Source organism: Bos grunniens, chromosome 27 (assembly GCF_055505025.1).
Source record: "Bos grunniens cultivar Pamir isolate PY7600 chromosome 27, Bosgru_T2T1.0, whole genome shotgun sequence".
Taxonomy (NCBI): Eukaryota; Metazoa; Chordata; class Mammalia; order Artiodactyla; family Bovidae; genus Bos; species Bos grunniens.
In genome coordinates, this window is record NC_141191.1 from 20,180,945 (window position 1) to 20,203,328 (window position 22,384).

At 38.0% G+C, this 22,384-nt stretch overlaps 1 long non-coding RNA gene across 18 annotated transcripts in view; it reads right to left on the minus strand.

Annotated features, from left to right (window-relative positions):
* The window catches only part of LOC147343611 (uncharacterized), a 729,471-nt gene that overhangs the window by 190,758 nt on the left and 516,329 nt on the right, over positions 1-22,384 (minus strand). For 2 of the 18 annotated variants that reach the window (XR_015156287.1, XR_015156285.1), the window contains one exon: positions 2,008-2,245. The exons of the other annotated variants lie outside the window; for them this stretch is intronic. This is a non-coding gene — a long non-coding RNA (uncharacterized LOC147343611). The remainder of the gene's footprint in view (positions 1-2,007; positions 2,246-22,384) is intronic. 18 annotated transcript variants of the gene reach the window in all.

The window sequence follows — 22,384 nt, forward strand, 5'->3', positions numbered from 1 at the left end:
TATAAGATTTGGCTATTGATGCTATTTGGCTATTTGGTGTTAGCTGTCCCTTAATGTAGCAAATAATAGTATTAAACTCAGTTCATGAGACAAATTAAAATAGAATTTTCCATCAGGTATGTTCAAAGTCAATGAATAATTATATTAAATAAACTGACCTTGGCCTCAAACTATGAAAGTGTCATTTAGAGTTCAATAACGTTGAGATGAATTCTGTCAGCTCACTACAATTATTTTTTATATGTAGGAATTTTTATGCTTGCTCTACTGAGGTACTGAAGGACAGAAGAGCCTGGCATGCTGCAGTACATAGGGTCACAAAGAGTGGGACACGACTTAGCAACAATGATAGCAGCAATCTTTGCTAAAGAACTTGGGAATAAAAAAATGTATTCAAAGTTTCCAAAGTTTTAAATATTAAATTTCATTAAATTATATATCTAATAAGCCAGTAATTTTTACAGTATCTGCCAAAATCATCCCACAAATAGTAAAACTCCATGGTAGGATATTAATTAAATATATATATATATATATAACAATATATAAACAAAAAAATAGCAAGTTTTGCTACATCATCAAACACATTCTACCTAGAAATACATTTTGTTTTCCAAGTGTGTACTTCTCATACTTCCTCATTTACCTTCTAATTTGTTTGATCATTTTACTTAATACTTTAAAATATATTAACATGAACAAATTGCACAGTTAGAAAAGCAGATTTGGGAAAATATATGTAATGAGAGAAATCCTAGCCCTAAAGAACAAGATAGAAATTCTGAACAGGAACATTTAGAAACAAAGAAGAGAGCAGTCAACCGTCTCAAGAGAAAGGGACTCCCTTGGAGCTCCGAGGGCAAGGTGCAATCTCATCACCCGACCCAGAACCACACAACTAGCCCTTTTCACTCCTGTCTTTCTTCTGCTCAGTGACGTGTCCTGTTTTATAATGGTTTCCCCTTCTCCTTTGGGCTTCCCTGGTAGCTCAGATGCTAAAGAATCCACCTACAATGTAGGAGACCTGAGCTTGATCCCTGGGTTGGAAAGAGTCCTTGGATAAAGGAATGGCTACCCACTCCAATATCCTTGCCTGGAGGATTCCATTGGGAAAGGAGCCTGGCGGGCTATAGTCCATGGGATCGTAAAGAGAAGGACACAACTGACTGACTAACCCTTTCACTTTTCCTCCTGCTCTATAATTTTTATTTGCATGTAGCTTTGAATTGTTCAGTGTCAACTCTCTGCGAGTCTCACACTCACCATTATCTGATGACTTTCTCTGAGTCCTTTGGCTCAAAATCTCCAGAGAGAAAATCTGAATGGCCTACCACATATATTAGTTTACTTCAAGACAAGAATTCATTACAGGTCCAAGCAGTTGAAGATAGGGAGGTAAGGTAAAATAGTGCATTCCTCTCTGGCTAGTCCTCACCTCTTTAGAAGAGATGGTGGACTGGAAGTAGTTTTTACAAAAGAGGCACAGGCTAAGTGAATACCCCATAGTGTACTTTCTATGAAGGGAAAATGCCAATTACAATATTTATAATTCATAACAAACTGCCAAAGATCATTTTTATAAGAAAAAAAATAATCAAAGTTGAAAATAAAATTTCTACTGTATAAGGAGTACAATAGCTTTACTCAAAATATAATATGGATACATGTTCCCAGCAAGTGGCTTGAAAAATGTGTCCATTTTCTGTCAATATACTGATCAAAAATTCCAATTATATACTAAATATGCATACATGTATATTCATATATATTCATGCTTATATGAAAAAAATGTTCTAAAAGTGTTTATGTATTTGTATGTGTGTATGTGTCCATATGAAATTATCTGCGTATAGAATATAAAGCCATAAAGAAGGCTGAGCACTAAAGAATTGACACTTCTGAACTGCAGTGTTGTAGAAGATTCTTGAAAGCCCCTTGAACTACAAGGAGATCAAACTAGTCAATCCTAAAGGAAATCAATCCTGAATATTCATGGGAAGGACTTACGCTGAAACTGAAGCTCCAATACTTTGGCCACCTGATGCGAAGAGCTGATTCATTGGAAAACACTCTTATGCTGGGAAAGATTGAAGGCAGGAGAAGGGGATGACAGAGGATGAGATGGTTCGATGGCATCACCAACTCAACGGACATGAATTTGATCAAGCTCCAGGTGATGGTGAAGGACAGGCAAGCCTGGCGTGCTGCAGTCCACGGGTTGCAACAGTCAGACAAGACTGAGAGACTGAACAACAACAACAATATAAATTATTAATTGCCTTGGAGATGACCTTTGAACTCTCATATATACTTCCCTAAGTGAAGAGCTGATAATATTTGAGTGGCCTCAAGGCAATGGATGAGAGTGTAGATAGGAGGATTTCCACCACTGTAGTCCTCTAGTGGTTCCCAGACATTCTCTAAAGGTTTCACCAAGGTGGCCTTTAATGGTTTCCTATCTCTAGGTTCACACATTTATGTGACACAGTGTTAAGTATGTGGTCAATTCTGTATTCTGTAAAATATACACGCAGAAAAGCTTGTATTATCTATATATTGTCCTATGACAAAAACTCTTACTGTTTGATTTTTTTGAATATTTTCTAAGTATATAGTGCATCAGATTATAAATCTTCCGTTTTTGAAAGAAAATTTCTTTTGAGATGGGGAATCTAGAACATACAGAGTAATACTTTAGTGACATAATTGTTATAAGAGAAGTGACCTATCATAAGTTATCTATCAATAGTTGATGATTTTCTATTGAAAATACAAAGTGCTTTTCTATTGAAAATCTATTAATTACCTATCAATAGTTAATGATTTTCTACTGAAAATGCAAAATTCTTTTCTATTGAAAATCTGTTGATTACCTATCAATAGTTAATGGCTTTTGAATGATGATTTAAAAAACAGAATACTCAATTTCTCACAAACTTCCAGAGATGCTGAACTACATAATTTATTTAACAAGCATATTTCTCTGCTTCATGTATTTTGACTTATTCTGTGCCATAAGCTTGTGATAATTGCTTTAAAATTCAATAAATATTTTATATGAACTGATAAGTAAAACATATCCAAGAATGGAAGGTGAAAGACAGTGGAAATTATATCCTGAATATGAGGATGCCATCAGTTGAAAATGAACTATGGGAATGTTTAGTCCAGGAATAATCTGTGTTCCTCATGTCAGAACACTAGATAGCATGATCTGGAGGAAATCCTTCTGCAGCCTGAAAGAACTGCTTTCCAAATTACTCACAAATACTGCATAATACCAGAATCTTGAGTGAGAAATATTCACATCACCCTTCCCCCATCTGAATTCTGAGAAAACTATTACTACCTAATCAACAGGAGTGTGGACTGAAAGGAAATGGAACACCCTACCCTTAGCCAACACCAGGCCTAGATATAAAATAATACTACCACAGGGCTATAAAACTAATCCTTAAATATGAGGAGAAAATAGTACTTCATATATACAGAAGAAATGTGTTTAGTTGCAAGACACTGAACATAAGAGGAAAATGTGTTAACAGACAACTGCCATGAAGTCCCAAAATAAAAACTTGGACCCTTCAAGAAAAATAGGATTTCCCAGCATTTTGCCTTCTCCCTAATAATAAACCAAAACACAGACAACTAATACATTTCACATTTTAACACAGAGGTGGTGAAATATAAGAGAAAAAAACAAAACAAAAAACAAACTCAAAAGCTAAAGTAATCAAAATGAAAAACACAAAAATAGATGAGGAAAATGTAATTCTGAGACTGTGAGGCCACAATACTTGCAATGCTATCCTTAGAATAAGATCAAATAGATATTTCATTCATACAATGAGAACAGAATGATATAATGTAAGAACGATCAGAAAATGAAAAGCTGTTAGATTTATCCAAATAAAAGGTCATGGAAGCATTAGAAAATAAAGTCTAGGAATTATCTCAGAAATTAGAAGAAAAAGATGTAAGTGTAAATATTTTTAAAATAATTCCAACCTTGAGTTTAAAGAGATTTGGGCAAGAGAGATGCATTTTTGAATCATCTGCCTATGGGTGGTAACTGAAGCCATGGCCACAGATGAGACTGACTAAAGATTTGAGAGGAAGGTCCGAAACCAAACCCTTTAGAGCTAAAAAATAACTGACCTAGAAGATGATGACCATGCAAAGCAGAAAATGAACAGTTGGGAGGTCAAGGTTAAAGTGGGGGACCAAGAAACCTTCCATCAAAGAAAAATGGTCAACAGTAGAAACTATTGAAGGCAGGTCAAGTAAGATGAGAACTGAGCACAAATATAGTACCATAGACTCAATGCTGGATTTCACAAAAGCTATGTTGGTAACGTGTTGAGTTAGAAGTTAGATTTTAGGGAGCAGGGAATGGAAACAGAAATAGTAAGAAGAGGCAGCACCAGGAGGAGGAGAGAGGTGGGCTATAACACTTAATGTGGTGGTTAAAAAAAAAAAAAAAAAAAAGATCTACTTTATTTCTCAAACCCATAGCCTATAATGTTCTTAAAGTGAAACAAGAAGCATATTCATGAATGAAGAATCTGGATAACTTATATAACTAATTCGTTGTGTATAAACATGAAATTTTATCCCAATAAATACTAAAAATTGTTCTCTGTCTTACAAAGCACTGTACTTGTTGTCAGATTTCATAATTATACAGGTGGTATGGGTTCTTTAAGCCTCAATCTTATTCATTTTAAAGTTCCAAACTCATTTAACTAAAAATTCTTCTTTCCGGGCTTCCCAGGTGGTCCAGTGGTTAAGAACCTCTTTACCAATGCAGGACACAGGTTAGATCTCTGGTCCAGGAAGACCTCACATGCTGCAGAGAAACTAACTCCTCCTGCCACAACTACTGAGCCCATGTGCTGCAACTATTGAAGTCCGCTCACTGAAAGCCCGTGTTCCACAAGAGAAGCCACCGCAGTGAGAAGCCCGCACACTGCAACTAGAAAGTAACCCTCACAGCATCAAAGACCCAGCACCATCAAAACAAAAACAAAAACAAACCTCTTTCCTCTTCCCACTCACCCACACATTTAATTAAAAGTGTCTTTTCTGTTTAAGTGTGTGGGGAGAGGAGTGCTTTCCAGCATGTATGATTCACTCCAGTGTTCACATGGGGAAAAGGAATAAAGGAACAAGGAGAGGTCTCCCTGGGATCATTGCTGAAGAGGGTGAGAATGCTGGTGGGACCGTTGCTGCTCTGCTAGCATGGCACAGTTCTTTTACCAGATTTGCAGATTATTTCAGAGGATGCTATGGGGACCTAGCTCTTGACATGGGGTATCCACTCTGGGAGTCAGGATTTCCTCTCTCTCCACATGGGTGATCTATCATAACTGGTATGGTATCAGTGGGGTCCCTCAAGCTCCATTAGCCTTTTGTGGTTTCTACTTCCCTGGTGGCTCAGATGGTAAAGAATCCACCTGCAATACAGGAGACCCACGTTCAATTGCTGGGTGGGGAAGATCCCCTGGAAAAGGGAATGGCAACCCACTCCAGTATTCTTGCCGGGAGAATCCCATGGACAGAGGAGCCTGGCGGGCTATAGCCTTTGGAGTCCCAAAGAGTCGGACACAACTGAAGGACTGAGCACACCCACAGAATACACACTGAGAACGCAGCCTGCCCGAGAGCAAGTCTCTGTCTTCTACTCCTTTCTCTACCTTTGCTTAACACTGTACACTTGACCAGTTTAATGACAGTATGTTGTACTCAGTCGGTGAGTTGTGTCCAACTCTTTGAGGCCCCATGAGCTGTAGGCTCCTCTGTCCATGGAATTTTCCAGGCAAGAATACTGGAGGTTGTTACCATTTCCTACTCCGGGGGATCTTCCCAACCCAGGGATCAAACCCAGGTCTGCATTACAGGCAGATTCTTTACCACTAGCGCCACCTAGGAAGTCCAGGTGTTTAATGACAGAGCAACATTCAAATGAGATGTCCAACTGTTTTCCAACCAAGAGGAAGAGTGGAAAGTTCAGATACTGTAAGTCTTTCCTTAAAACAAAACAAAACCGCAAGCCCAACATGAGCTGAAGGGAGAAAACAGCCTCCCTTCATGGTCACTATGTTGTTCCTAAAACTCAAATACTTCCTTTTTTTTTTTTTTTTTAATTATTCCTTCCTACCTCCCTCTGAGTCTCCTCCATACTGTGTTGATGAGTTCAATGAAATGTTGGAAAAATTAATCTGTAGTAAATTCATTCATATGAAGTTGTGGATAATAGTCTAAATATACATCATATCTTCTCGCTATTGTCCTTATTTCTCATATCCAAATAGTTTTTATCCAGATATGAATTTATTGATAGTGCAGAGAAAGTAATGAAGTTAAATACAGAGTTCAGTCACAATAGAATAAGATATTTTGCTATATTTGAGAAAAGGGCCCATCTTACAGACTCTTAAGTCCTTTTCTAACTCCTTTCCCATCTTTGCCTCCTATATTTGCTTTTCACAATTTCTTTTTCCTACTACTTCTAACCAACAGATTTTTTTTAAGGTGGCATTAAAAAAAATAATGGATTAGCAATTAATATGGGATCTTGGAAAGGGATTTGATGTTCTTGTACAGAAGGAACTGAATGTTATTATAATGACATAGTTTACTGAGTTTTGTGACAGCTATAAATCTACCTTCAAATAAATGTCTAAAGAACTTTCAAGTTATCTCAAGTAACATTTCCTTTTTTATCCAAATTCCAGTCTTAACAAATCTTATGTTCATCTGCTTTTCAATAAAAAAACTAAAATTGGTCCAATCAATGAATTTGTTTCTTGGGTTCTAGTAAATTTTATTTTTCTGTCTTTCTTCTCCTTCTGTTAACCTTCCTCCTCTTTTTTTTTTTTTTTTTAATTTTTGAATAGTGCTGACCTCATGGAAATGTTTAAAGACATAGTCTATAAGAGACAGTTTCCCCAAGATTTAGTCAAATTGTATTTTTTTTTCAAGATTTCTTTTTTTTTTTCCATTTTTTTAAATTTAATTTTATTTTTAAACTTTACATAATTGTATTAGTTTTGCCAAATATCAAAATGAATCCGCCACAGGTATACATGTGTTCCCCACCCTGAACCCTCCTCCCTCCTCCCTCCCCTACCATCCCTCTGGGTCGTCCCAGTGCACTAGCCCCAAGCATCCAGTATCGTGCATCGAACCTGGACTGGCATCTCGTTTCTTACATGATATTTTACATGTTTCAATGTCATTCTCCCAAATCTTCCCACCCTCTCCCTCTCCCACAGAGTCCATAAGACTGTTCTATACATCAGTGTCTCTTTTGCTGTCTCGTACACCGGGTTACTGTTACCATCTTTCTAAATTCCATATATATGCGTTAGTATACTGTATTTATGTTTTTCCTTCTGGCTTACTTCACTCTGTATAATAGGCTCCAGTTTCATCCACCTCATTAGAACTGATTCAAATGTATTCTTTTTAATGGCTGAGTAATACTCCATTGTGTATATGTACCACTGCTTTCTTATCCATTCATCTGCTGATGGACATCTAGGTTGCTTCCATGTCCTGGCTATTATAAACAGTGCTGCGATGAACATTGGGGTACACGTGTCTCTTTCCCTTCTGGTTTCCTCAGTGTGTATGCCCAGCAGTGGGATTGCTGGATCATAAGGCAGTTCTATTTCCAGTTTTTTAAGGAATCTCCACACTGTTCTCCATAGTGGCTGTACTAGTTTGCATTCCCACCAACAGTGTAAGAGGGTTCCCTTTTCTCCACACCCTCTCCAGCATTTATTATTTGTAGACTTTTGGATCGCAGCCATTCTGACTGGTGTGAAATGGTACCTCATAGTGGTTTTGATCACAACGGACAACACAGAAATACAAAGGATCATAAGAGACTACTATCAATAATTATATGCCAATAAAATGGACAACGTGGAAGAAATGGACAAATTCTTAGAAAAGTACAACTTTCCAAAACTCGACCAGGAAGAAATAGAAAATCTTAACAGACCCATTACAAGCAAGGAAATTGAAACGGTAATCAAAAATCTTCCAGCAAACAAAAGCCCCGGTCCAGACGGCTTCACAGCTGAATTCTACCAAAAATTTAGAGAAGAGCTAACACCTATCCTGCTCAAACTCTTCCAGAAAATTGCAGAGGAAGGTAAACTTCCAAACTCATTCTATGAGGCCACCATCACCCTAATACCAAAACCTGACAAAGATCCCACAAAAAAAAGAAAACTACAGGCCAATATCACTGATGAACATAGATGCAAAAATCCTAAACAAAATTCTAGCAATCAGAATCCAACAACACATTAAAAAGATCATACACCATGACCAAGTGGGCTTTATCCCAGGGATGCAAGGATTCGTCAATATCCACAAATCAATCAATGTTATACACCACATTAACAAATTGAAAAACAAAAACCATATGATTATCTCAATAGATGCAGAGAAAGCCTTTGACAAAATTCAACATCCATTTATGATAAGAACTCTCCAGAAAGCAGGAATAGAAGGAACATACCTCAACATAATAAAAGCTATATATGACAAACCCACAGCAAACATTATCCTCAATGGTGAAAAATTGAAAGCATTTCCTCTAAAGTCAGGAACAAGACAAGGGTGCCCCCTTTCACCGTTACTATTCAACATAGTTTTGGAGGTTTTGGCCACAGCAATCAGAGCAGAAAAAGAAATAAAAGGAATCCAAATTGGAAAAGAAGAAGTAAAACTCTCACTGTTTGCAGATGACATGATCCTTTACATAGAAAACCCTAAAGACTCCACCAGAAAATTACTAGAACTAATCAATGACTATAGTAAAGTTGCAGGATATAAAATCAACACACAGAAATCCCTTGCATTCCTATACACTAATAATGAGAAAACTGAAAGAGAAATTAAGGAAACAATTCCATTCACCATTGCAACGGAAAGAATAAAATACTTAGGAATATATCTACCTAAAGAAACTAAAGACCTATATATAGAAAACTATAAAACACTGGTGAAAGAGATCAAAGAGGACACTAATAGATGGAGAAATATACCATGTTCATGGATTGGAAGAATCAATATAGTGAAAATGAGTATACTACCCAAAGCAATTTATAGATTCAATGCAATCCCTATCAAGCTATCAACAGTATTCTTCACAGAGCTAGAACAAATAATTTCACAATTTGTATGGAAATACAAAAAACCTCGAATAGCCAAAGCGATCTTGAGAAAGAAGAATGGAACTGGAGGAATCAACCTGCCTGACTTCAGGCTCTATTACAAAGCCACAGTTATCAAGACAGTATGGTACTGGCACAAAGACAGAAATATAGATCAATGGAACAAAATAGAAAGCCCAGAGAGAAATCCACGCACATATGGACACCTTATCTTTGACAAAGGAGGCAAGAATATACAATGGATTAAAGACAACCTCTTTAACAAGTGGTGCTGGGAAATCTGGTCAACCACTTGTAAAAGAATGAAACTAGACCACTTTCTAACACCATACACAAAAATAAACTCAAAATGGATTAAAGATCTAAACTTAAGACCAGAAACTATAAAACTCCTAGAGGAGAACATAGGCCAAACACTCTCCGACATACATCACAGCAGGATCCTCTATGACCCACCTCCCAGAATAATGGAAATAAAAGCAAAAATAAACAAATGGGACCTAATTAACCTTAAAAGCTTCTGCACAACAAAGGAAACTATAAGCAAGGTGAAAAGACAGCCTTCAGAATGGGAGAAAATAATAGCAAATGAAGCAACTGACAAACAACTAATCTCAAAAATATACAAGCAACTCCTACAGCTCAACTCCAGAAAAATAAACAACCCAATCAAAAAATGGGCCAAAGAACTAAATAGACATTTCTCCAAAGACGACATACAGATGGCTAACAAACACATGAAAAGATGCTCAACATCACTCATTATCAGAGAAATACTTCCTTTGTCATATTTTTATTGACTATGGAGTCAGGATTGTGTGTGGTGGGTAATTCTGATTTTGCTGGCTCACACATCTCAACAAGCTCTAAGACAAGGAGACTGACCTCACGGAATGGCAGTGTTTTGAATCACTCTGTTCTAATCACTCTGGTCTTCTCTGTTCTAAGCTGTAGATGCTAGCTGCCACTGTATCAGTAGGCATTCAAATCCATTCTGTCTCACTTGTATGCTCCATAATCACTTACCACTGTTACTTGAATTTTGTCCAAGTGAATAAGACAAACAAGGAGGGAATTAGCATATGTGTATTTAAGGGAGAAAAGGTGATCATTTTGTAGGGATAGTTCCATTTAGGAAATACATACAAGAATAAAAATTTAAACAAAAATTCACAATAGAATTTAGTAAACTGGTCATTCAATGAACACAGAGAAATAACACCCACGGTTTGTCAGAGATTTGAGCATTATCAAACTCAGTGGATAAAAATGTAAATTAATTTTAGTAGTTCTGAAAATTGTAAAAAGCATATCAAATCTTAGCATGTTCCTATCCTTTGATCCAATGATTCTGTTTCAAATAATTCATTCTAAATGTTTTAAATTTATATTCTAAAATGATTATTAAAGATACATTTAACTTTGATAAAAATGAAAATGACAATATGGGAATAGTTTCAAAATGTAGTATTTTCTTATAATGCATTATGAAACAGTCTTCAGATATTATACTAGCCTCTTCCAATATACAAAAATACTCCTAATGCACTGTTAAATGAAAAAAGCAAGAACTTATTTGTATGTATTCCAGACCACATGTAACACTTAAACTAAGGTTCTTTTTCTCTTAAGATCAGCTGAAGCCAAAATAAATATATGTCAAATACCCAGCACATCCTAAATTTCTGTCCCTAATATTGTACAGGGCATGAGTACAGATCATAAAACTGTTCCACATCAGTACAATATCTCCCTGGAGGGGAAAAAAGCAGTATTTGGTGAGAGGGGTCAGTGTTCTTTGCATCCTGCTAGTCTGAGCATGTAATGTGCTTCTCCTTACCCAAGTTAAACGAGATGGACCTGCACTCAGAGGCTGGCATGAATTCCTGTGATATATTGGCTTAGCTAACAAAGGGGAAAAAACCCAGCTGAGCTGGGCGGGAGCTGTCCTTTCACAAATGGTGGAGCAGGACTCCTGCCCAAAGGGGCCAGGAGAGAGAGGAGATCTCAGCAGAAGAGATGGAAGCTGGAGGCCCAGAGGTTGTGTGATGGGTGACAGGTAAGCCGTCGGTGAGATGTTGCCAATGTCAAAGACATTGCAGCTAAGGATGCAAAGGGTGTTCTGGAGAAATTGTATCCCAAGAAAGAAGCAGCAACTATATGCATTACCTGCATACAGTATTAGATTACACATGTACCCGCCAGACTAGTACTCTACCATCCATGTGCCAATTACCCATAATACCTTCAGCCTGAGACCCAATCTCAAAGTGACAGGACCTCTGAAGTTAGAGTTATGATATCACATTCAGTTTAGTTGCTCAGTCATGTCCGACTCTTTGCGACCCCATGAATCACAGCACGCCAGGCCTCCCTGTCCATCACCAACTCCCAGAGTCCTCTCAAACTCATGTCCATTGAGTCAGTGATACCATCGAGCCATCTCATCCTCTGTCGTCCCCTTTTCCTCCTGCCCCCAATCCCTCCCAGCATCAGGGTCTTTTCCAATGAGTCAACTCTTCGCATGAGGTGGCCAAAGTATTGGAGTTTCAGCTTCAGCATCAGTCCTTCTAATGAACACCCAGGACTGATCTCCTTCAGAATGGACTGGTTGGATCTCCTTGCAGTCCAAGAGACTCTAAAGAGTCTTCTCCAACACCACAGTCCAAAACCATCAATTCTTCAGTGCTCAGCTTTCTTCACAGTCCAACTCTCACATCCATACATGACTACTGGAAAAACCATAGCCTTGACTAGACTGACCTTTGTTGGCAAAGTAATGTCTCTGCTTTTGAATATGCTATCTAGGTTGGTCATAACTTTCCTTCCAAGGAGTAAGCGTCTTTTAATTTCATGGCTGCAATCACCATCTGTAGTGATTTTGGAGCCCCCCCCAAAATAAAGTCTGACACTGTTTCCACTGTTTTCCTATCTATTTCCCATGAAGTGATGGGACCAGATGCCATGATCTGAGTTTTCTGAATGTTGAGCTTTAAGCCAATGTTTTCACTATCCTCTTTCACTTTCATCAAGAGGCTTTTTAGTTCCTCTTCACTTCCTGCCATAAAGGTGGTGTCATCTGCACATCTGAGGTTATTTATATTTCTTCCGGCAATCTTGATTCCAGCTTGTGCTTCTTCCTTAGACTTGCATTGATTTTGGAGTTAACAGAAAAGCTGGAGAACTGCCTGAGATTTCATCTGGAGCAAAGAAAAAACTATTCAAAAGAACACGTTTAATATGAAGTGTTCAATATAAATTAGTTATAACTATGTGTGTGTGTGTGTGCTCAGTTGTGTCTGATTCTTTGTGACCCCATGGACTGTAGCCCACCAGGCTCCTCTGTCCATGGGATTTCCCAGGCAAGAATGTTGGAGTGGGTTGCCATTTCCTTCTCCAGGGCATCTTCTCAACCCAGGGATCAAACCTGCATCTCTTGCGTCTTCAGCATTGGCAGGCAGATTCTTTACCACTGCAGAATCTGGAAGTCCAGTTTTATAACTGTGCCCTACCAAATTCTAGTTATATAACCTACCATTTATATGTATATAAAATAAAAATGGAATGAAATATAGAAAAGTATGACTAGAGGTTGTTAGGCAATAGATTTATAGGTAACTGTTTCTTATATATTTTATGTATTGCTTACATGTGAAACAATGTTAATTCTAAAACCATAAAAGTAGTTATTAAAAATAAATTAAGACAAAGTGGTAGAAAAGTAATTCGAAATCTGTAATTCCCAAATCAGCCTCCACCACCATATTCAAACTAAGACTATCTGATCAAATACTAGTCCTGGTACTTAGCTAGTGAGGTATTTGTTCAGCGTCTGAATATTTTGACAATTCAACTCTCTCAGGCATGCTGTGACAATTTTATCACTTAGCTAAGGGAATGTTGGAAGATTTTTTTTCCAATTAATGGGATAATTTATGCAAAAAATTGTAAGAATAGTATGATGCATGCATTAGGTAATAAATAAATGCTATCTGAAACCAGAAATTAAACTCAGTATTTTTGAGGACTACTGCTTGTTCACAGAATAAAGATGAAGTAGTGTTTCAAGGATGGATAAAGTATGCTAAATAACCACCTTTCACTTAATTAGAGCTAGATAACTGATATATGCTGAACATTCATTCCACAAACCTAGAAACCTGTGATAGCACCACAGTTCTTCAGAATGACCCACTAGGAAAAGACCCATGTGATTGAAATTCTCAATTGGAAAGAGGGGAAGGATTCTTGTTCTGTTGTTTATTCTTTTGTAGATATTCTTTTTTTTTTTTTTTGCCTTACTTTTTATTTATTTATTTTTGTCTATACTTACTCCTGGTTCAAACTGAATGCGTCAATTACATTCTCATATTATTCACAATAGACAATGTGCTCTCAATTGCTGTTGACATTATCCTTGGATTTTCTTATTGCACTATAAATTTGGCAGGATATCTAATGGGAAAGGAGCAGTCATTTTCTATTTCAATTCAGTTTTCATGCACCAGGAGTTCCCCCTCACCCCAACTTTAAATGTACTCTGCTTTTCAGCGGTGTAAGTAATTAAAAGGTTCAGTGGTTAAATATTGCTACAAGTAGTTCAAAAATAAATTGTCATTTTAAAATACAGACAGAGAGACAAACACAGATGGATAATAAATGCATGATCTGTGGACTGATGCAGAACTAGAAAAAGAAATGCTGACACCATTCTTCAGTCAAAGAAGACAGGCAGCTAAATTTAAAGGGAGCAGAAGTCCATAAAGGAATAAGTTGTAATCGAGAGGCACATTATGGCATTCAATGGCAGGTAGTTTATGGGAGAAAAAAAATCAATATAAGAGTTACATTTGCAAATGTAAGTCGGGGTTACTGTTTCATTTGTCAAGGTTTTAGACCACAGAATATAAACATTTAAATGAGCAATTTAAGTCAAGCTAATCTTTTTGAGATTGTCCATTTATTCAAAACATTAAACTTAACTGGTGCTTCAAACCAGATTACTTTTTCTCTTCCCATCATGGTTGTCTTAACTCTTATCACTGCTTTCCTGTTGCCTTATTTTATTAGATTCCTTAAGCCCCATAATTGAAGTTTTGTGTATTTCCACTATCACCATGAGACTTATTAATATGAGACAGCTTTTAACAACCTCAAAATTCCAAAAAAGGAAAAGGAAAATACACAAAATATAAAAAATATTTCATTTATATTAAAGATAAATATGTAGCAAATCTTCATTTTTCTCCTTGGAACACTAATCCCAGGAATTAGTTATAATTCCTTTCCAAACATTATTGTGCTGTTATAGATTTTGTTTTTGAATTATGAAGAAAAAATCAAGTAAAAGAAAACAGTCATTTAGGGTCATAGCTGTTTGATTTCATCTCTTCTTGGTTTCTCACCAGTAATGTAAGGAATGGGCTTCCCAGGTGGCACCAGCAGTAAAGAACCCACCTGCCAATGCAGGAGACATAGAGATGTGGGTTCGATCCCTGGATCAGGATGATACCTTGGAGGAGGAAATGACAACCCACTCCAGTATTCTTGCCTGGAGAATCCCATGGACAGAGAAGCCTGGCAGGCTACAGTCCATAGGGTGGCAAAGAGTCAGACACACCTGAAGCGACTTGGAGCAACAGCAGCAATGTACAGAAGAGAGGTAGAGACTGAGACCTTTATCCAGCAGAAAGGAACACCACTGCACTACAGATTGCCCTGACTGTATTTGAAGTTCCTTGGGGGAAATGTGTGTTTGGTATTTAAATTATTTTTCCCAGGTGAAACTCACTCTACTCCAAGTGCTTTCTTATTAATCCTCCCAGTGGTTCTATATTGCTCCTATTTTTCAGATGAGAGCACTGATTTAGGGAGCTTGGAATTACTATTTTCTCAGAGATTCACAGCCAGTGAGTGAATGGAACTGGACTTGTCTCCATGACCCCTTGGTAAGGTGACAATACCAGACTGTGAGGGTTAAAGGCCTTAACACATGCAGAACACTTGGCATGATGTCTGGCCCTCAGTGCATGATGATCCAACTTGCCTGGTGGCTCAGTGGTAAAGAATCCACCTGTCAATGCAGGAGACATGGGTTCAATCCCTGATCCAGGAAGAACACATTTGCCATGAAGCAGCTAAGCCCATGCACCACAAGCACTAAGCCTGTGCTCTAGAGCCTGGGAGCTGCAACTACAGAGTCTAGGAGGCACACCAACTGAGCCCACACGCCCTAGAATCTGTGCTCCTCAGCCAAAGAAATTAGCGCAATGAGAAACGCGTGCACTGCAACTGCAGAGTAGACCACTGCAACCACTTGCCGCTGCTAAAGAAAAGCCCACAGAGCAATGCAGACACAGCACACAGCACAGTCAGAAACAGATAAATAAAACTTAAAGATGAATATAAATGCTTGAGGGTCGTAACTCCTGGGTCATTCTGCTACATTCTAAGAGAGGAGTAAGGTCCGAAGTTGTAAAGAGCATACTGCTTATTTAACTTATATGCCAGCCTAAAAACGAGCCAGATAATCACGATGGTGTGATCACTCACCTAGAGCCAGACATCCCGGAGTGTGAAGTTAGGTGGGCCTTAGGAAGCATCACTACAAACAAAGCTAGTGGAGGTGATGGAATTCCAGTTGAGCTATTTCAAATTCTAAAAGATAATGCAGTGAAAGTGCTGCACTCAATATGCCAGCAAATTTGGAAAACTCAGCAATGGCCACAGGACTGGAAAAGGTCAGTTTTCATTCCAATCCCAAAGAAAGGCAATGCCAAAGAATGTTCAAACTACTTGCACTAATCTCACACGCTAGTGATGGAGAAGTCAATGGCAACCCACTCCAGTACTCTTGCCTAGAAAATCCCATGAACGGAGGACCCTGGTGGGCTGCCATCTATGGGGTCGACAGAGTCAGACACGACTGAAGTGACTCAGCAGCAGCAGCAACATACGCTAGTAAATTAATGCTCAAAATTCTCCAAGCCAGGCTTCAACTGTACGTGAACCATAAACTTCCAGATGTTCAAGCTGGATTTAGAAAAGGCAGAGGAAGCAAAGATCAAATTGCCAACATCTGTTGGGTAATCAAATAAGCATGAGAGTCCCAGAAAAACACCTACTCTACTTTACTGACTACCAAAGCCATTGATTGTGTGGATCACAACAAACTATGGAAAATTCTTAAAGAGATGGGAATACCAGACCACCTGACCTGCCTCTTGAGAAATCTGTATTCAGGTCAAGAAGCAACAGTTAGAACTGGACATGGAACAACAGACTGGTTCCAAATAGGAAAAGGAGTATGTCAAGGCTGTATATTGTCACCCTGCTTATTTAACTTATATGCAGAGTACATCATGAAAAATGCCAGGCTGGATGAAGCACAAGCAGGAATCAAGATTGCTGGGAGAAATATCAATAACCCTAGATATGCGGATACCACCACCCTTACGACAGAAAGTGAAGAAGAACTAATGAGCCTCTTGATGAAAGTGAAAGAGGAGAGTTGAAAAGGTTGGCTTAAAGCTCAACATTCAGAAAACTAAGATCATGGCATCTGGTTCCATCACTCATGGCAAATACATGGAGAAATAATGGAAACAGTGAGATATTTTATTTTTTTGAGTTCCACAATCACTGCAGATGGTGACTGCAGCCATGAAATTAAAAGATGCTTGCTCCTTAGAAGAAAAGCTCTGACAACCTAGACAGCATATTAAAAACCAGAGATATTACTTTGCCAACAAAATCTGTTTAGTCAAAGCTATGTTTTTTCCAGTAGTCATGTATGGATGTGAGAGTTAGACTATAAAGAAAGCTGAGCACTGAATAGAAGCTTTTGAACTGTGATGTTGGAGAAGACTCTTGAGAGTCCTTTGGACTGCAAGGAGATCCAACCAGTCTATCCTATAGGAAATCAGTCCTGAATATTCATTGGAAGGACTGATGGTAAAGCTGAAACTCCAATACTTTGGCTACCTGATGGGAAGCACTGACTCATTTGAAAAGACCCTGATGCTAGGAACGATTGAAAGTGGGAGGAAAAGGGGACAACAGAGCATGATATGGTTGGATGGCATCACCGCCTAGATGGACATGAGCTTGAGTAAGCTCTAGGATTTGATGATGGACAGGGAAGCCTGACATGCTTCAGTCCATGGGTTCACAAAGTGTCAGACACAATGGAGCAACTGAACTGAACTGAAGAGAGAAACACTTTAACAATATTTGGAATATCCTAAAGCAATAGCTCTCAGAGTGTGGATAATGGACCACCCACATGAAAATTATCTGGATGCTTACTAAAAGGATAAATTCCTGGACCCTATCCTATACCTCCTAATTAGCACTCAATTAGGGGCTTAGAATCTCAATTTTCAAGAAACTTTTCTTCTGAAATTTGAGTTCACTAAAGTTTGAGAAGTATCCTGTGATCTGGCCAGGTTTATGGGCACATTAAGGTGATTTCCCAGCATGAGGTGTAAAAATTTTAAAATATCAATGATAATAAAAGTAGTGGGAAAATAGAGTGTGTTATATGAATTTTTTAACCAGGGGAAGTCAAAACATGACCAAGATTTTTACCTCATATTTTGTTGTTTATATTCCTTAATTATTTAAATACACCTTACAATAGCGAAGCATGGAGGAATAATCACTGTAGTGTCTGTTTTCCTACAGTGGCAAGTCAACAAAAATTTTCAGGTTCCTAATAATTAGTTCTCTAACATTATTGAGGATGTCACAGGTGTGAGTCGGGAACCACTGCCTGTGTTGTTCTTATGTCCATTTACATCTAGTCACAGTGCAGCGTTCTCAAATTATCCAAGGTCAAAGGGAAGCAGAGAAAACTGATAATTGAACACTTGGCTAATAGGAGATGACAAGTGTATTGTGGAGCAACTGGCTCATTAGATGTAATAAGGATGCAAGCAGTGAGCAAGAATTAAGAGGAACCATCAAATGTCCAAGCAAGCACAGCCTTTGGCAGCCGTCACTGTCTTAGCAAATCTCAAGTACACAGGTGGATGTATAATACATCACTCGTCTCCTTTCCTCTCTCAACACTGTCTCCCTTTTCTCCACTGTTTCGTGTCTGTTTTTTTATTTCACATGCATCATAGCTAATCCAAGATATAGTTTAATTTAAAAAGATGGGGTATAGTCAAAAGGCTTGCTTTATTTAAATTAAAAAAATCTGCTTTAGTAAACCCATTAGAGAGTTTTGTACCCATTACTCTGTTATTTTATAAACCTATAGTGAGTCACTTTTTCACTAAAATAGTTTCCTCTAAATCAAATTTAAATATTTCAAATACACAAGTTGCTCTTCAGAAATAATGCAAGGCACATCATTAAGTGTGGGTCAGAGTGCTAGATTAACTGCCAAATAATTAGATCCTGCAAAATCTTCTAAAGATATCAAACTGAAGCTAGGTTTCTGATGTAAATGCAAAAATGTCAAAGATACAACAAACAAAAACACAAATTTTCGATGTGGCCTTGTGCTTTAGGGTATAGCATTTATTTTTGAAATGATGGCTCCTGCTTCATGTCCATAAAGTTACATGAAAGAAAACAAATGATGTAATACTCATATTCAATCATATCAACATCTAAAAGACACTCAGTTTTCATAAAACATGTTTTAGATGTCTGAAAAAAATCACAATGTCAGAGTATTTTCATGCTTTGCCTCTAAGATATTCCTGGCATATTTCACGCTGGACTGTATTCATTATTCCCATCAACTAGGACTGTCTCTGCTCACAGGCTTGGAGTTTGCAACCATGACAAAAACCAACCGCTTTCATCTACTGAATAAGACCCAGAAACTTGACCAGCTACTACTATATTTAGCAGCTCAACCTCAGGGAGTCTTTGGTCCTGCAGATTTTTGAAAACACAAATCTAACTATTTAGATGCCCTGAAACACAACAAGAAAATACATCTGTTACTATTTTCTTATAACAGTTTTATTAAGTCTGGAAATAAAAGTGATGCTTTCTTGAGGCAGAAAGAGAATTACATCCTGTATCCCAGGATCTGTCAATACAACACACATTTCTTTGTTGGAATGAAAATGATAAAAATCTATCACAGAACTTCTCTCTGTGATTTGGAAGGGGGGCTAAAAATGTCATTAGCTATTTTTTGTCCAGTTGCTAAGTCGTGTCCAGCCCTTTGTGACCCTGTGGACTGCAGCACGCCGGTCTTCCCTGTCCTTCACCATCTCTGGAGTTTCCTCAAACTCATGTCCATTGGCTATTATTAGGGCACGAGAAATGAGTGGTGATTTCAAAGGGGAGTCAGTGGCATCTCGCATTCTGAATGTGTCCCGGTGCTATTTCTGAGTGGATTTCTCTGAATTGCACAGGCTGTTCGTGATCTCACTCATGGCCACTCTCTGGTAATACCAGCAGACTCATGTTAGAGCACTGGTCATCCTGAGGACCTGGACTGGCTGTCCATATTTCACATCACATCTTAGCCACACAGGAAGGTGGCAGACAACTGATAACTGATATTCAAAACATCTCAGAGAAAAAAATTGTTGTAGAGATGTTCATGTACCTTAGTTTTGGAAATGAGTCTCAAAAGAAGTCACCCCATATCAAAGGCCTCATCATCAGTGTCAAAGTGAATCATTTCTATATTTATATTTACATTGATGCATAATTTTTAAGATGCATATATCTCCAAAATGCAAATAAGATGCATAAAAACTGTGGCAATAATAATGAGCTAACATTTTTGAGTACTGACTTATGTTTTAAACACTTTATATGTTTAAATGAATTTAGAATTAATTTATAAATGTACTTAAAAATTGTTGTCATTGTTCAGTTGCTGAGTTGTGTCTGACTCTTTGATCCTACCAATAGTTTTATGAAGGAATTTTCTGTTATTCCTATTTTATAGACGAGCACACAAAGATTAAATAACAGAAAATTTTCTCTGTATTCTCTAAAATAAAATTTTCATTTTAAATTAGCTTCCTCCAATAGATGGGGAAATAGTGGAAAGAGTGGCTGACTTTATTTTTGGGGGCTCCAAAATCACTGCAGATGGTGATTGCAGCCATGAAATTAAAAGATGCTTACTCCTTGGAAGGAAAGTTATGATCAACCTAGACAGTATATTCAAAAACAGAGATATTACTTTGCCAACAAAGGTTCATCTAGTCAAGGCTATGGATTTTCCAGTAGTCATGTATGGATGTGAGAGTTGGACTATAAAGAAAGCTGAGCACTGAAGAATTGATGCTTCTGAACTGTGGTGTTGGAGAAGACTCTTGAGAGTCCCTTGGGCTGCAAGGAGATCCAACCAGTCCATTCTAAAGGAGATCAGTCCTGAATATTCATTGGAAGGACTGATGTTGAAGCTGAAACTCCAATACTTTGGCCACCTGATGTGAAAAGCTGACTCATTTGAAAAGACCCTGATGCTGGGAAAGACTGAAGGCAGGAGGAGAAGGGGATGACAGAGAATGAGATGGTTGGATGGCATCACTGACTCAATGGACATGAGTTTGGGTAAACTCCGGGAGTTGGTGATGGACAGGGAAGCCTGGCATGCTGTGGTCCATGGGATCGCTAAGAGTCAGACATGACTGACTAAACTCAACTGAACTGAATATTCATGTAGTGAAGAAGGAAATGGCTACCCACTCCAGCATTTTCTTGCCTGGAAAATCCCTTGGGCATGAGGAACCTGGTGGGTTACAGTCCATGGGGTTGCAGATTTGGACACAACTGAGTGACTGACCACACACGTATCCATGTGGAACATCTTCTCTCATCTATTTGCAGGGCTGCTATTCAAGTTATCAGAATATGGTCACAACTGGAATCCATGCATGCATCTTGTAAAGTATTTTTAATATTAACCCTGACTATATGCTTGTGTATACCAGGGTTTCTTCCTCTATATTCCTAAGACATTTGGAAGTTACCTCTATTATTGTACATATCAAATACAGGAATTTCATGTCTACCTCCCAGCTATAGACTGGAGGTATATATTCCTTCAAAATTCACATGTTGAAACCTACTGTGGTGATACGTGGAGGTGGGGCCTTAGGGAGTTGTTTAAGTCATGAGTATGGAGTCCTCAAAAATGGAATTAGTGTCCTTATCAAAGAGCCCCCAGAGAAATCTCTCACTTTTTCCACTATCTGAACACACAGACAGAAGGTGGTCATATATGACCAGGAAGTATGCCCTCAGGATAGTTCATCTGCCGGCACCTTAATCTTGGACTTTCCAGTCCCCAGAACTGTAAGAAATCAACTTTATTATAAGCTATCCAGTCTATGGTATTTTTGTTAGAGCAGCCCAAGCCGATTAAGCCATTTTCTAATTAGATCATGATTTTTCAAGGCAAGGATTAACATATTCATCATTTTATTCCCAACACATGGCAAGTACTTGCATATAGTTGTGTGCGATAAGTATAACTGAACAAGTGCAAGAAGTTGATGACACTGGTTCTATTTTCCCATCTATAAAGTGGGAAAAAGAATAACACGGCATCACAGAAGAGCTGTGAAGATAAAATAGAACAGAAAATACAAAGCATGCTTAGAAAATTGTGCATGTGTGTGTGTGTGTGTGTGAAGTGAACAACTTAGCAACTGGACAACAACAAAATGAATCAATTCACCCTATACATTGGACTTACACTATCTAAAGTCTGAGGATTTCATCTATCTTAAAAGTGAGTAATGGTACCTCATAGTGGTTTTGATTTGCATTTCTCTGATAATGAGTGATGTTGAGCATCTTTTCATGTGTTTGTTAGCCATCTGTATGTCTTCGTTGGAGAAATGCCTATTTAGTTCTTTGGACCATTTTTTGATTGGGTCATTTATTTTTCTGGAGTTGAGCTGTAGGAGTTGCTTGTATATTTTTGAGATTAGTTGTTTGTCAGTTGCTTCATTTGCTATTATTTTCTCCCATTCTGAAGGCTGTCTTTTCACCTTGCTTATAGTTTCCTTTGTTGTGCAGAAGCTTTTAAGGTTAATTAGGTCCCATTTGTTTATTTTTGCTCTTATTTCCAATATTCTGGGAGGTGGGTCATAGAGGATCCTGCTGTGATGTATGTCAGAGAGTGTTTTGCCTATGTTCTCCTCTAGGAGTTTTATAGTTTCTGGTCTTACATTGAGATCTTTAATCCATTTTGA